Source organism: Monopterus albus, unplaced genomic scaffold (genome assembly GCF_001952655.1).
Source record: "Monopterus albus unplaced genomic scaffold, M_albus_1.0 scaffold68.1, whole genome shotgun sequence".
In the NCBI taxonomy this organism is placed as follows: domain Eukaryota; kingdom Metazoa; phylum Chordata; class Actinopteri; order Synbranchiformes; family Synbranchidae; genus Monopterus; species Monopterus albus.
This window is the reverse complement of record NW_018127948.1, coordinates 733,561-750,176: the sequence shown is the minus strand read 5'-3', so window position 1 is coordinate 750,176 and position 16,616 is coordinate 733,561. Positions and strand designations below refer to the sequence as shown.

Here is a 16,616-nt window from a genome sequence, read left to right as displayed (position 1 = left end):
GTTAATTGGGCCATTTGGAGAACTTATGTGTTATGTTAATTAATTGCTTTTAGTGGTTATTTCTGGGGCTATTTGGAATATACATGAAAATTAAAAACCAAAAATTCCAAATGAAAATCTACTGTAATTTATACCATTTGCAGCACATTTATTTTAGATAATTTCACAATCCGACAGCAGCAAAGAAACAGCGAGCATCAAAAAAGTGGTAAGCGTGTTATTTTAGGGGTTTTACCACAGTCCAACATGTATTATACTGTAGACTGATGTAACAGAAATATAACCATTTCATATACTAAAGAAAAACACTGTGGAGTTATTTTTTACTCCTTTATACTAATATGGAATAAATAGCACAGTGTTAAGGACTGAATTAACTAAATGTGAATAGAAATACATGACAGTTCCACTGTGTGTAGGTCAGACTGTGGCTCATAGATAGCAACACTTAACAGTTTGCACACATTCCCTGAGCATCTGAGTGAATGTTGTCCCCCATGTTTCAGCTCTGTCCTTAACCATTTGTACTCTGGTAATGACTCCAGCATGCTGTGTTCACTAGATTGGAAAGGAAGAGAAGGTGGGGGAGAGGTAAGAGAGGAGGCTTATCAAACAGTTAAGCTGCAGCTGCAGTTTCCATAACAACTACCTGCAAAAACCCTGCTCCCTCGACCATCATTAGAATAACATTTTTACTCGTCAAGTAAGCATTAGTGGAATCTACATGAGCAATGAGATGGGAATAACACAAAAAAAGTGTCAGTGTCCGTTGGAGCTGTCATTTGACAGCCGTAGCAGGGAGGGCTTTTTTCTGCAGAATGGTATCAAATGGTGTAATTACAGAAATTGTGAGCCATGTAGTTTCCCTGAAAAATGTACACATGCTTCAAAAGGCTTGTTGTTCAGGGGTTATCGTAGCAATAGGCTCACATTGAAATACAGCAAAACACAAAAATATCCTGTGCACATCTACGGGCTTAAGAAGCAGACCCTTGATCATAACTTGTCTTTTTTTTTTTTTTTTGCCTACCAGCAGGAACTCTGGCGACCGACTCAAGGAGAAATGTGCCTTTCCCATTCAGCCTCTCCTCTGATCATGCATTACAATATCAACTTGAAAAGGGGATAATCAAGAGTTTAAAGGAAAAGTAAAGGGAGAGGGAGCACATTAAGTGGTGGCTAGTCCAGGGTATCATTTAAAATCAGTGCTGATGGCTTCATTGCTGCCAGGCTGTATCGGCTGTAACCTTGAGCAAGGGCTGGTGGGGCCCTGGTGACCAGGGAGGGGATGGGGAGAGGGATTGGCTCTTTTTGCATTCACATTCTGCTCAGCAGGCACCCGGGGGCTATAACCCTGAGAATCCGTATTAGGTGAGCCAAAGTCACCATTAATATAGAGCACTGGGCCATACTATAACCTTACACTTCACATCTCTGGGGTGTCCTGAACTGAGAAAAAATGGTACTTTCGAACAATCACTTGGGAGGACTTTCAAAAGTGACCTCTTACCAAAGTCAATCTGTTTGCTTTTCTCTTTTTTATTCATTTTTATCTGTGTTTGCTGTTCTTGCTCAATCTCTCCATCTCTCTCTGGCTTTTTTGCGGCAGCGCCGGCCTCATGCTCGATGGCCGGTCACGTCACAGAGGCTGTTCCCTGGATGCAATTACAGATTAGAGCTAAAACACAGGTTGAGACCATGCAACTACCACATCTTCAACTGCTCCAGCCTCCATTCAAAATACAGAAGTGCGAAGAGGACCAAAAACAACACACACTGAGTAACAGAAATAAAGTCTTGAGCAAGTGAAATGGGGGGTGGGGGGATAGCTGTGATTTCCAGTAATTAACAATTCATGTTGGATATGGCCGTAATATAATCATAAAAGGAGAAACTAATAACAATATACAGCAATGAACTGACAACAAATTTATAGTTTTACAAAAGTTTGATAATTTCATCATCTGATCAGCATGTAACCCCACAAACCAAATTTAAAAAGCAGCAATCAGCTGGTCTGCAAGCTTTCAGCAAAGGTGAGGCTGCCTTTGGCGCCTGTTGCCTTGAGTTGATCTTGAGTTCTATTTGATTTCTGTCTTCTTGTCATTGGTTTAACACTGACCAGTCCTTTGGGGAGAGCAATGATGTTAGTAATTCATCCCAGAAAAGGACAAGGTCAAACCCAGCCAATCACTAAATAATCCAGGCTCACCTTGGACCTTTTTTAAAATGGGTAAACTTTGCCATCAACTTTGCCAGGTGATCCATTTGAATCTCCACACCAGGTGGGAGATGTGTCTGTGGTACATGAGTGGGGAAAACTTTGCCTTCCATAACCATTAGTTCCTACTGCCATGATGCCCTTGAACAAGGCAACTGCTCTAGAGTAGCCTGCTTAGTTCTCAGAAGAAGAAAAAGCTTTATTTATTGTCACTGTAAAATGTACAATAAAACTATGTTTGGAGCCGAGGGCCCCGGGCCTCTGCGCCGCCATAACGGACAACAGGGGGTTCAGTGTCTTGCCCAAGGACACTTCGACTGCAGGCACTGAGATTCAACCCTGAACCCTCCAGTTGGGAGACGACTGCTCTACCCACCGCACCACTTTCGCCTCCAAAAGCACATGTTGCTTTACACTTTTTTCAGGCACAGACAGGGTTCGAACCTACGATCTTCAGTTTACAAGACCAACACCTTACCACTTGGCCACAGGCCACCGCGCCTTGCCACTAAAAATATTTTACTTGAATTATTTCAAGTAAAAATGCTCAGAGTTTGTAGTAGAACAATTCAGTGACGGGGTTAAAGAAATGTAAGTTCAGAACTGTATTTTGAAGAAAGTTCCCAAGGGGGAATAAGACTGCCAACCAGATTTCACAGAGGTCAAAGAACATGGCCTGTCTGCCAGAACAGGGGGCAGATTAAACTCTCTTCTTCCTCAACACAACTGCTGTGAAGACTCCATGTGCCTGAAGGGGTTGGGGTGGAGATGGTGTTGGGGCTGGAGGTTGTGGTGGGGGCTTGATTATAATGATTGGCACCTGTGAAAGAGGGCTTGAGCAAGTGCACGGACCATATCAAAGAGGATCAGCCAGGGCACGGTGTGACCTGACTGTTATTAGGTGCCAAAATGAAATGGTCGCTCTATAGCCCTTCAAAAAATCATTTAACCAGTCACAGCTGAGAGATATACACGCATGCATGCACACGCTCACTCTGATAAGTCAGACAAATACACACACACTGTAAAGCACAGACCAAAGGTTGCTAGTGTACATTAACCATAAGTTGAATGTGGGAAGTGTCTAGAGAAATCAGTTGTTGGAAATCTGTTTCTCTACAAGCACAAAAAAGTTGTGTCAATGTGATCACTCTCATCACAGCTGTAAAGGCAAATACAGTACTATTTTCACTATTTCTCCTCAAATAAACTGAGCTTTAAGGAAGCATTAGAGCCGCAGTGCATGTTCACTTTTCTTAGAATAGGACTGAATCAGCTTGCATTTTGCCTGTTCTCAGTCTGGTAACTGGAAGCCTGGACTCTGTTGTTCAAATGGCCTACAGATTGTTCATAACAAATATTTCTTGTCACTTAGCAGCACACCCACACTCCCAGTGCACTCCCTGCTCATCAGCCATGTCTCCGTTCCCATTTCCTCATTTGTAGTGTGTCCACTTTGGCCAAGCCTGCCGTCCCCTTGAGGGACTGCTTCACTCATGATTTCCACTGTTGTGTCTCGGCAGTCCTCTGCCCTTTGCACAAACATATCGATCACTTCCACCTCTCCTCCTTTGTCACCTTTTCTGTCTTGAGTTAAAAATACATTTTCACAGACAATCCGTGTGGCCAACGACCACCTCCAATCCTCTCTCCTTCATCCTTTGACCCCCCTCTCCTTTAGCTTTAATCCCTTCCATATTTCTGTCTCAAATCTTTCTCACATCAAATTCTGTCTTGCAACCTTCCGAAGACTCTGCAACCTTAAGATAGCATTGCTGTTATTCTGAGGTCAGAGAATCAGTCTCGAGACATGTTATGCATTCCTTTGTGAAATTCTACACATGCATAATGCTGATTGTTGTATTATTAGGTTCCCTTAGCTCATACAAACACAGCAGAGTCAGGTACTTACAGGGATCACTAAAAGGAACTGCTACTCAAAGAGGTGATGGAAGTATGACTTAAGACATACAACTCAAGCAATGACCTGACCTAACCAAGAAATAGATAACACAGGCCTTCATGGCCCTCTACCATAGAATGAACCAGAAGGAAAGTCCATCGTCATTGTTTAATTGTATAGCAGAGCTCAGTCTTCTGGACAGAAAGTGCCTTGACTCTGCCCTCGTTTACCCTTATTGATGAAATCTCACCTGTGATCCTCTTATCTCTTTGACAAGACTGACAATAACAAGCGCAAAGGTCACTGCAAAGACACTGCTTTACTCTTGAAATAAAACGTTTGGGTTTCATAAGGCTGAAGTAGTAGAAATAATGTCCAGATCAGTTGACTGCACATACCCTTGGCAGGACAAGAAGGGTCTATTTGTGGGAAGCTTTTGGAAGGTCATGGCGGCAAGGCCTCAATTGAAGTGTCTCAATCAAGGCAGTGCAGAGGCAGGGTCACCTGATGGCCACTACCGTATGTTCCAGAGTGTACTTAACTCTGGATGAGTAGGTAATGGAGGGAGTCATTTAGAGCATATTTACCTAACCAATTTAAAGAGGTGACCACTCACAAATGCACGAATAAGTGTGCAAATCCTGAGTGCAACTAAGCCAAAGGTGCTATTAAGGGAACAAAATAACACTCAGCAGTACCCACAGAAGCTGTTATGATGTGAACTGAATGAAGAGTTTAGGAAGTGTAGCAAAGAAATAAAACCAAACAATGACTTTTTCTTTCATTGTTTCAAAATGTACAGTATATTAAGCCTTTGCTCGTCTGTGATCGCAATTTTATTGCTGCAAGACAACAAACAGGAAAACAGTGTGTAGTATGAGGGACAGAAATTTTTTGTAAGAATTTTGGTGATTGCATCTTCAAAGAATAGCCTGACACTGACTTAACTATACACTGACGGTAAGCGATGTAAAAAAGGGGGAAAACACACAATAAAACACTCGACAACAAATTAAATTTGATTGTGTTGTAACGAAAAGCGAGCAGTGATAATAATAAGCTCTGATGGGGCCCTCTTATGGCCCATCGATTTCCAATAGCTGAGATCATAGAAAGCTGGGGGGGTAATTACACTGTGCAAGCACAGGTCGTCTTGAGCAAATATCATTATCATCAGATTAGAATGAAAAGCCAGTGCGGGTCGAGCACATGGGGGTGAAGGAGACCCAGAGGGGAAGCTTCTTAGTGCACATTTCTGACCCTTCATCTGTCTCAATGTCCCCACCTTGCTCCCACCTTCAAGGGTCAGCTCTACATCACACTGACACAAACAAGAGAGGGGGGTGGCGGGTTATCGACACACAGCCATTCATCAATGAGAGACAAGACATATGATGAGAATGATACCTTGGAGTAGCAAATGCAAAAACAGGACAACATACAGGACAGCTACCTGCAGGTACAGTGTCTTCTTTGGTAGTGGATGAAAATTTACAGATTCATTTATAATATATTCGCAGAGAAAAAACGTTGGAGGTCGACTGTGAAGTGTTTGAGTATTCTTTGGGTTAAAAGTGCTTTCTAGTGGTTGTCATGAAGAAAGAAAGATCTGCTAACATAGTTCCTGTTCACATGGTCATAGCTATCATGCTGATATAATATAAATAAATATATAGCACTGGCTGATCTCTTGATAAACTGATATATACATTTTTAGTTACTGAAATGTCAGAAAATAATGAAAATGCCTTTCAAAAGTATCCAGAATCCAGAATCCAAAATGGCATCTTCAAATTGACAAACTGTTGTCCAGCTAGCATCTGTCAAACCATCGACAAATGATTATTTGTGAGGGAGTCCCAGCTGGTCCAATTCACCCTGGGTACTCTTCCACTGCCAAACCCCCATACGTATGTGAATGCAGAGATCCTGGGTAGCCCGACAAGAGGTTGTGAGTGCCACTCTGATGAGCCTCTGACGTCTCTATCTGGCTGCTCAGTGTGGGAGCTGGCCCAGGCCACCTACATTAACATAAACAAGGCGTGCTGCTGGGGTCCGCCTGTCAGGGGCTGTCACTGCCCAGGACAGAGCAGAGATGCTTCTGCATTAACCTCCAGGCTTATCTCATTGTTGTCCTACCCACAAAAAAGGTGGATTATTGCTCAGTCAGGAATTGCTTTGGGATCCTTGTCACTTCTGCATGACTACTGACTCTTTCCTCTATACTCAGACTATTATTCTCATAATCAAGCAGGAATCCCTGTTGTTTCAAAATAGTAATCTGCAGTAAGACAGTTGATCATGATAATGGGGACATCTGTGGTAATAAATTGTCACTGCAGTGATTTCTGCGTTTACATAAGCCAATGAAATGTATCTGCGATAATTAATATGAACAGTTATGAAATGATCAGTTAAGGTGTTTAAGTCTATGTGCATAAGGTTTCTCTACACATATTCAAAACAGGTCTATTTCAGGTGGGCAATCACTGATGTTAACTAAAATAGAAATGGATGAAATATTCCCAAAGATAATTAGCTGGTGGCAATACATACTGACACAGCGACTGAATACCTAGTGCAATGCAGTGGAACCCCAACATGACCAAATAGGCCTGAATGCAATTTCCTGAACCTTTATCATTAAACATCTAAACCAACAAACATGATGTGTGCAAGCCAACACCAAGAACACTCAGTGAATGGTTTCTTTTTTTTGTGTGTCTGTTTTAACTGTGTTTATTGTTGTGCTGTAGTCGACAGATTAGGCTACAGTTAATGGTTAAGTTATAAAACCAAAGATCTACATTATGTCTTAGTTGTTAAAAACATATTTATCTTTATACTCTAATTATTTCATATCTATGTTTCACATAACATCTATCATTATATTTAGGGGAAAGCGCTACCTGATTGGTGGGTCAAACTTTAGTCATAAGCATCCCAGAAGTGCCATTGTGCTGGACAGGCAGCTCCGGTGACCACATCACAGACAGAACGCGACACAGGTGGTTCCAGTGGAAAAGAGGGGTGAGACTTTGTTTAAATTCTGACTGAGCTCTTATTCTGAACATTATTGGAATAAAGTGTTCAATGGAAACTGCTGCTGAGGACAGTTCTGTTGTAGAGGTCTGAAGGTGAACAAAAGTACCACCAGTGATGATGAAGTGAAAAGGTGTTCTAATGTCTTCAGGCTGAAGGTTGACAGCTTCATTGACAGAAAAAGCAATCCGCAGTTATGCTCTTCCTCTTCTCCGCCACCCTCTTCCTCAGTTTGTATCTTTATGTACGTTTGGCTCCCGGCCAACAAAAGACTGCAGCATTCTACGGCTGCAACACTGTGAGAGCCTAATCCATATCTTCAGACCTCAGACCTAATCAGACAGACTGAATGTAGGGAAGGAGTCAATAGCTGCTTAATTACTAACGAGAGTAATGACAATAACAATCACACTCCTTTCTGGCTGACGTAATTAACGGAGGCATGAAAGGCATACCGGGAGAGAGCTGCCTCCAAGCAAGGCAGCAATTAAGGCAGAAGCTGAAGCAGCAGCTTGTGGCAAAGACATGAGACGAGTTGCACACACTGTCTCAGCCTTGTCTTTCGTCTAACACCTTATCCTCCTTTCAGGCATGAGAATCATCAGCTGGTGCCAAACACTGACAGTGTTGAGCTTCATTATATCTGTGCTGCCCATCAGTGATGCGAATATTGTGTTGTTCAACAGGCTTTCTACAGCACGTCGCTGGCGGCTGCCATGTTTAATGACCCTCCTCCTCCTGTATCCAGCACTCAGTAGGCACAGCATGAGACGTGGGGAAACACTCAATTTCTGTAATGGCTTGAAATGGAGTAAATATCACTCGCCCCCCTGCATTTGTTACTCATTCAAGCCCTGTTATCACTTGCTGCCTAATTTCCTGGTGCACTGACAAAGGCAGAGGGCGTTTCCATGGAGAGGGAACCCTTGCGGTTTTCGTGCTTTTCTCAACTTGGCACTATGTTCATTTCACAGCAATTATCCTGAGTCATTCCACACATTCTGCCACAGAAACTCAAGGGAAGGACCTTTCAGCTAATTGCTTTCAAATGGAAATAAAAAATAATCACACGGCTACTTTGTCAAAATGACTCCTGTTCTGCAGCATTTGGTATGGGAAATTGATGTGGGATTCTTTTTAATGTCCCGTTAACAATGCCTCCCACTCAATTTTCAGATGAAAATCTTTCTTTAAATGCATTTGGGATCAAGCCCTGACACTGTATGCACCACATTTTTTTCTCAGAAGCCAAAGTGTCTGTGTGGACATCTTTTTAAAAGTAGAGTTGATTTGTTTGCTTGTTTACTCCCAAGGTTAAAGTGTGTTTTTACTTCAAAAGCTAGCATCACTTATGAATGTATATAAATTCAGATATTTATTTATAAAGAGATTAATATGTAATTATGTGCTTCATAATCTTTGTCTTTATACTTACAGCATTTGTTTGTTGGACTGTTTGTTCACAGCATAATTCAAATAGTAACAAATGGACTCTGATTAAATGTTTTGGAGAGGTAGAGTATGGCCCATGAAACAATCCATTAGATTTTGGTGGGTCAATATGTTTGACATATCTTTAACAGTTGCTGAGCTAGATCCTGAAGAAAACTGCCTTTACTAAAATATTATTTTTCTTGAATAACTTTCAAACTAACAATGAAATCAATGTGCTTCCAAATGCTAGGGATAGGTTTTCATGGTTAATGGATTGTATTATGATGGTCAAACTATCATGGGAATATTGCTTTTAGGTGTAATGTCATTATGGGGAAGCTGAACTGCCTTGGGAGAGGTTTGAGCTCTCTAAGTGCTGTCTAGCTCATTTATGTGACTTCTTCACAGTCTGAAGCAGGTGAAGTATTGCTAGAGTTTCCTTCCTGCTAATGTGCACTGCTCTTCAGGAAAGAGCGATACGAATCAAAGATTAGACAGTGTGATGCATATGGTAATTCAAATGAGTAAAGGCCAGTTACAAAGTATCTGTCATTCACAAATGAGCCACCAATGTCTGTTCAATTTGCTTGTAAAACACAAAAAAAGGTTTCAAAAATATGTTTTCAAGGCTCAGTCTCTCAAGATCTTATTAGCCACTTTTAGCAATACTAGTTTATAACCACGCATTATGCGGTGTCAGTACAGGTACATACAAACATCATAGCAACAAGCCAACAGACAAATGTTGGATAGTACTGTTTGACCAACTGCTATAGTTATACACAAATAGGACAGAAGTGCTAATAAATGGTACATTATCTGGCTTTCAAGGCTGTTGATGCATGGCACAGCCATCTTGGACTTTAAAGTCAGATTGGCGTGGTTCCTCCGACTTTCTGAGTGGGAATTCTAACTTCAGGGGGGCATTTGAGCTGAAATTTCTAATTGGGAACTTAGAAATTCTGACTTCTGACTTCAAATGGAACACAGCATCAGACACACCACCAACAGCTGTTCCCTCTACAATCACCTCCACCAAGTTCACAGACAACACAACAGTCATCGCTGTCATCAGAGATGGCGAGGAGGTTGAACAGGAGGGTGAACATCTGGCCCTGTGGTGCGGTCGCAACAACCTGGAGCTGAATACGCTCAAAACAGTGGAGATAACAATGGATTTCAGGAGGAGAAATTTTTCATTGCATCCAATAGTTGTCAAGATATTTCAAGTGAAACCACAAATACAAACTTTTTGGTAGTGGTAAAGGAAACGTCAGGAGATCTTTAAGTCATTAAGATTCATGATCTGTGAAGGAGTGTCTGTACAAACTTACCCATCCATATTTCAGATGCCATTTTCTCTGGATAAGTGAAAATTCTGATATGTTAGTGGCACAAGATGAAAAATCAAGAAATCAAGATCATTCATCCTATTCTATCATCATTCATCCTATAGGGACAATACATATCTACTGTATATCAAATTTCATCTCAGGAGGGGAGCTCTGGGTCCAAAGTACCACTTTTTTACTTTTTCTGTGAGAACAAATGTGTCTTCTCTGACCACCTTTCATTTGAGGACACTTAAATATTTCACCTATCAATATCTTCAGACATTTTTATGAACAACTAAGTGTATGACCCCAAAGTAATCTTGCTTTAAATACAAGTCACACAACCGTACTTTCATCCCTACTTATACAAGTCACACAACTGTACTTTCATCCCTACTCTTTGGGTTAAAAGTAAAGTGGTCACAGGTTCAAAGTACTGCCTGTCAAAAAAGCACAAAAATCGCATATTTCTGTTAAGCAGATGTGTGTAAGGAGTGTAATGATCCTCCATGCTACACTTCTAATCATTTAACCTTGTCTTGGCCAAGCCACACACATTTAATATGATGATCATGCAGACTAAAAGCATCTATTGTTTAAGCTAAATTATACACGTGACAAACAGTCCAAGTGCATATTTAATATTCAGGTAAATTATATTCTGTGTCCTTAAAATTCAAGTATCTATTTCGCCAGTGCTGCCTTTACAAAACTATCCCATTATTCTCCTCTGCTGCTCAAAGGAAATGTTTCTGTGCATTTCATACCTCAGTTAGCTTTCCTCACCTCTTCCGGCGTAATGTTTGGCACGAGACAAATCAAGCTAACTTAGCACCTGCACCATGCATTATACTTCACCCCTGGCACTCTCCTGCAACTTACACCTTGTTATCAAAAAATACAATTGCAAATGGCAGATATGCTTAGCATGGACATTTAACCAACAAATGGGTCTACAAGATTTTATATGTTTCACTTTGTTGATATGCACTCAAAGCTGTAAAACTGGAAAAGAGTACTGTCTCAGTATTTTTTTTTTACCTTACGCACTTAAAATCATAAGGCTAGGATTCAGCACTCTCGCCACTGTGGCCCAGGTTCAGTTCAGGATTGTGTCAGGAAAGGCATCCATTGTAAAACGTACCAAATTTTAACATGAAAATCCTCAGTGTGACGAGTCGCTGTGGTGACCCCTAACGGGAACAGCCGAGAGTGACAGACAGACACCCTTAAAATCACAAAATGATAAATGTCTCTGGACACATCCAACACTCCATGCCAATTTTTTCATGGATTATTAGTGTAAACGAAGTGATACTTTCATAAACCTAATTTCTGTGGTAACCGAGAATGGGTCCGTGGTACAATTGCAGCCCCCCCCGGATCTTCCCTATAACCGAGAATGGGTCCGTGGTACAATTTCAGCCCCCATCCAAACCCTGTAAACAAAACATTTAACTGATGAGGGAACTAGAGGGAAAGTCAGAGTGACCACCAGAGTCAACAGGTTTCTTCTCAGAGGATCAGAAATGTCTGTACAAAAGTTCATGGCAATCACTCCAGAAAATGGCGGAGTGACCAACCTACTGACACAGCCATAATGTTTCAGTGGCTAAAAATTAAAATTACCCTCACCTTTGTAGAAAGAAAAAAGTAGCCCTCCTATACTCTTACCCTTTGCTCTAAAATTATTTATATACATTCCCTAGATTTTCCACATATCGCCATAACTACTACACAAAATTCTGTTCTGCAGCCAGTCTATAGCTGTCACTACGGTATTTACTGGCAATAATATTTTTTGTCAAAACGTATCAACAATTGTAATATGAACTGCAGGAGGCTATTGTTTTGGGTTTAGTGAGCCTACTTTTTTGGCATTTGAAGGCAAGCAGGCAGAGTGGTGCTGATGTGTTGATGTATGGTGGGAGGCAGAAAGAGGCAGCTGCTGTTCATCTCCATGAGAGGAAGGCCACTCAGAGGATGAGTGGAGAGGGGCCTTTCAGAAGATCTGAGTCAGAGTGAGTGGGGAGGCATCAGGATATTATTAGGGAGGTGTGCCTGCTGCCCTGCTATTATGGCTGAAATAAATGGTTCTGCTGCTTTAGACCAAAGATACACCTGCCCTGTGTTGTTTCACATGTGAGGTGTAAAAGAGATCTGACAATAATAAACCTATAATTCCAATCAAATTATAGGCCCAGTGACACTTTTGATTGTTGTGAAAGAGGCAGGGGCCATCAGGATGAAACCAGTTCAGCACATAGATTAATATAGCTGCTAGCCAGAACAAGGAAAATTTAACAATGTCAGAAATGTAGACCTGAATGTTTGTTTATCCACTGTGGTTAATTTTGTTATCTTCTTGTCTTCAGGTAAACTGAAATAGTTACAATATATAACAAACTGAACAATGAACAACACCCAACTGCAGGTCTGCTTTTTATTCTCGTGAATTCCTCGACTGACTGAGGCCCCACAGGCTCTGTATTATCTCAAGTGAAACAGCCACATTGCACTTAATCTCTAGTTTAAATGTACTTAAATAAATGATTGAACGTATACTACAGGAGCCGAAATGTCACTGATGAGCTCCTTTTTGAAGCTTTGTGTAAAACATAAAGGCAGAAACGAAAATGTTAATGAATTGTCTGAGGAATAGAAGATCAAAGGAGCCAAACGAATTTCATATCACACCTAAAGACCTGGCATTTAATTAAAGTGGCCTGAAAAATGGCTGCCTGGTTGGCTGACAACAGTTTCTCTTGAAGCAAATTAAAGAAATCAATTATTGCGGTGTGAAAGTGTAATGCCAGCACACTGGAGCCCCACAGCGCCACAATGAGACACCAGGCCAAGGGGAGAGAAGCGAGGAGGAGGAGGGTGCCTCCACTGTGCCACATCTGACTGGCTTGACTACAGAGTTTATCACATCAACCTGTTTCAGGCAACAGAGCCTGAAAGGGCCCACGCGCTGGGATGAAGCTGCAAATCAGCCTAGCTGCCTCCACAGGCCTGCGCCTCCTCCACTCGGCTCCAGCGCTTACTCATTCTCTGTCTCTCTCACACAAACAATGCACACATATGGTACACATGCCAGGATAGGGTTAGAGATATTTCAGTGTAATAATGGTCACTTACTATGAAATCCTGCATATTGCTTCAGTGTTGTCCAGTCCAAGCATGAGCAGCGTTCCTTCCCAACAGAGCGTTTCTGCTAAAGCCACATTGTAATGTAATACATTTATTTTTCTTTGCATTTCTTTAATCTATTCATCTGTGCTGGTATGATATGTCTGATGTTAAAAACCTTTCACCACAAGAATATTTACAAGAAATATCAAAATCTAAAGCAAGTTTGCCTTGAAATTCCAAAAACTCATTCATGCTACACAGGATGAACCTTTAGCACATGTTAACATTAAGAGTTTCATTGTAAACAAATACATTTGATCAAATTCAAAGTTTTATCACCTAAATGCATCAAGGCCAAACAGTGTTTAACACATTTCCTACTTCAAGCATTTGGCGATATAAGTGTCCTGACTATGACAGTTAAAAAAAAAAATCATAGGGTTAGAGATATTTCAGTGTAATAATGGTCACTTACTATGAAATCCTGCATATTGCTTCAGTGTTGTCCAGTCCAAGCATGAGCAGCGTTCCTTCCCAACAGAGCGTTTCTGCTAAAGCCACATTGTAATGTAATACATTTATTTTTCTTTGCATTTCTTTAATCTATTCATCTGTGCTGGTATGATATGTCTGATGTTAAAAACCTTTCACCACAAGAATATTTACAAGAAATATCAAAATCTAAAGCAAGTTTGCCTTGAAATTCCAAAAACTCATTCATGCTACACAGGATGAACCTTTAGCACATGTTAACATTAAGAGTTTCATTGTAAACAAATACATTTGATCAAATTCAAAGTTTTATCACCTAAATGCATCAAGGCCAAACAGTGTTTAACACATTTCCTACTTCAAGCATTTGGCGATATAAGATGGACGTCGTATCACCACTTCCCTCCGCTGTGCAAAAATGAAGCCAAAATATAGTGAATATGGTGGATGCCATCTTATGTTTTACCAGAAGTGGAGTGACAGCATCAGTCAAGACACTGATTATTACCATAAAATTATAACTGACAGTAATATGATGAAGCCTTTAGCTGATCATTCATTAGACTTCATATTGCTGCATTATCTGATGTATCTCAAAATAACCTCTGAAGACAAACTTCTACATGCCATAAAAACAAATAAACAACAGTCTATCTGCTGTAGAAGGGGTTACAACTGTTACTGTAGATTCAGGATGCAGGTAGACATTCCAGTGGCCTACTGGAGGAAGAGCTCCTATACTGTTAGACATTTATGCTACTGTGCATAGACCGTGCTATTCAGGTGGAACTGACTGTCACCTTCTCTAAATGTTAATCTCGTTGTTATCAAATCAATGTCAATCCGTGTTCTTACATGGAAACAACACTCTCATATAGGCTTTGTTCAAGGGCAAAGACAGACACTCTAGGTCAGATGTACGAAGTGCTGACATGGCTATTAGATGCTAGCCCTAGCTAGCAACAGTAACTCTGGGTGTTTATGAAATAAATTAGTTTTAAAAACTGCTGCTTTGCCTTTATGTTCTGAGTTATATTATCCTTGTGATCTGACCGTGAGCACTGGGATAAGCATAAATTACATTAACATAAATTGATATGGTAAAAAGAAAGAACTGAAATAATTTATTTAGGTATGAAAAAATTATTTCTGTAAAAAAAAAAAAAAAATTAAAATCTATGTCAGAGCTGTATGCTTCTAGTTGTACACAGAACTCACTCATCATTTGGCACAAATTGATAACTGAGTTCTTTCATTGTTTACTACAATAACTGATAAAATTAGTGTCTCAATATATGTATACCTATGTTAGACTCTGAAAATGTTGTAGTATCAAAGAATACATCTGTAGCACCTACTGTTTGTAACAAGAACTACTGTATATGTGTTCAAAGTGCATCTCCAGTGGTGTTTTCCTGTGGTTTGAACTTTACGCTTGAACTTACTATTATGTAATCTGTTAATAAGCCACTCAGGCATTAACTCTGTTTGCTCACAGTTCAAAATACATCAATCCGAGCACACTGGCATGAACCTGATGGCCTACTTCCAGTCACGGCAGGCAAAGAAGCCGTGTGCCAGTCGAACACCAAGTGAGCGGAGTACAGATTGAGATAAGAATCCATCATCACCTGTAAACGGATGTTTGTGGTTATGTATTTTACATTTGGATCTCACTCCTCGTTCACTTGCCATTTAGATTAGATGTTTGAAATCCAACTGTTCAAATTTGTTTTTTTTTTTATGAGATTAGTTACTTCATGTTTTTAACCTGACAAGTTTAAAAATGTGATTTTCTAAAAGTGTCCTGACTATGACAGTTAAAAAAAAAAATCAGCATTTTAAACTGCATTATAACTTGCTTTAAATAGACCATTTCCCACAACTCTGATGGCATGTAGGCCTACTGTATAAAGATTAGAATAAATCCTTACATCCAGACAAACAACAAACACCTGCTTATATTTTCTTTGGCGGAAACAGAGCAGCTTTAATTTACAAGTTTGTTTAGAGGTGTTTTATGTAACGCTGAATAGCATGAAACGGAATCATGACAAAAAAAAACCATTTAGTGCTTGTGTTTTTATCAAGATCAAGGCACTAATCTTTAAAGAATCAACAATCTGACAACAAATAAATAAAAATTATCTGCACACCTAAATGTGTGACAGGTGCACCCGAGGACAGCACATCTAACAAGTGACAAACTATCAGTTACTGCTCATTTATTTTCGATTCGTCAGTGAGCAAACATCCACAGAGGAACACACATTTAGGTCAACAGATAGGCCTGTTATCTCCTCATCTGTTGTTACTTCCCTTATTATTTAGAAAGACAAGGGTCATTCTGTGGTTGGTGAATGTACGCATCCTTTATGCAACAAGTCCTCCAAACTATGCAACTCGCAGAGGTCGTCTGTCTTTTTTGTAGCTTTGGGACAATATGTATTTGCTCTATGGAGGTCTACATGTTCTTTTTGGAGTGGGAGAAATAGTTTTAGCATTATTTCACATTTTTAGATGTCTTATGGATTTGTTAAATGCTCATTTACCAAATGAACTAATTTTTGAACTGATTTTTTTTTCTTTACATATAAGTGATACTCATTATAAGCACTTTCAATAATATGTCAAGAGGATTTACTGATTTTCAGCTAAAGTAAAATATTATATAGAGGGTTTGAAGACACTGTAATGAGTAGACACTGTACTAAATGATACAGTACTGTATGTTCAGCCTGGGAAATAACATGATCTTCAATCAATCAATCTTTATTGCCAAGTATGTTCAAATACAATGAGTTTAACTTAATGTGTGTGTTATCACTGTACATGCTCGGGCTCACACTGAAGAAGTTGTTTTGGCTTTCCCTCTCTACTGCAGTGGTTGTGTACGGGCACTAGGGAGTGCTACAGGCAAAAATGTACTTTTCTTCAAGAACATGTGAGAATCCCTGTGGAAATTCTGTGCAGCATTGAGCGGGTCAGATAAAGTTTGCTTGCCCCTCAAGTTCAGAGTGTGTGTGTTTGATAAAGTTCTCATAGCAAAGATCTG

At 40.2% G+C, this 16,616-nt stretch overlaps 1 protein-coding gene across 3 annotated transcripts in view; it reads right to left on the bottom strand.

Moving 5' to 3' along the window:
- The window catches only part of LOC109962837 (RNA binding protein fox-1 homolog 3-like), a 483,365-nt gene that overhangs the window by 408,066 nt on the left and 58,683 nt on the right, over nucleotides 1–16,616 (bottom strand). The window lies entirely within an intron of this gene.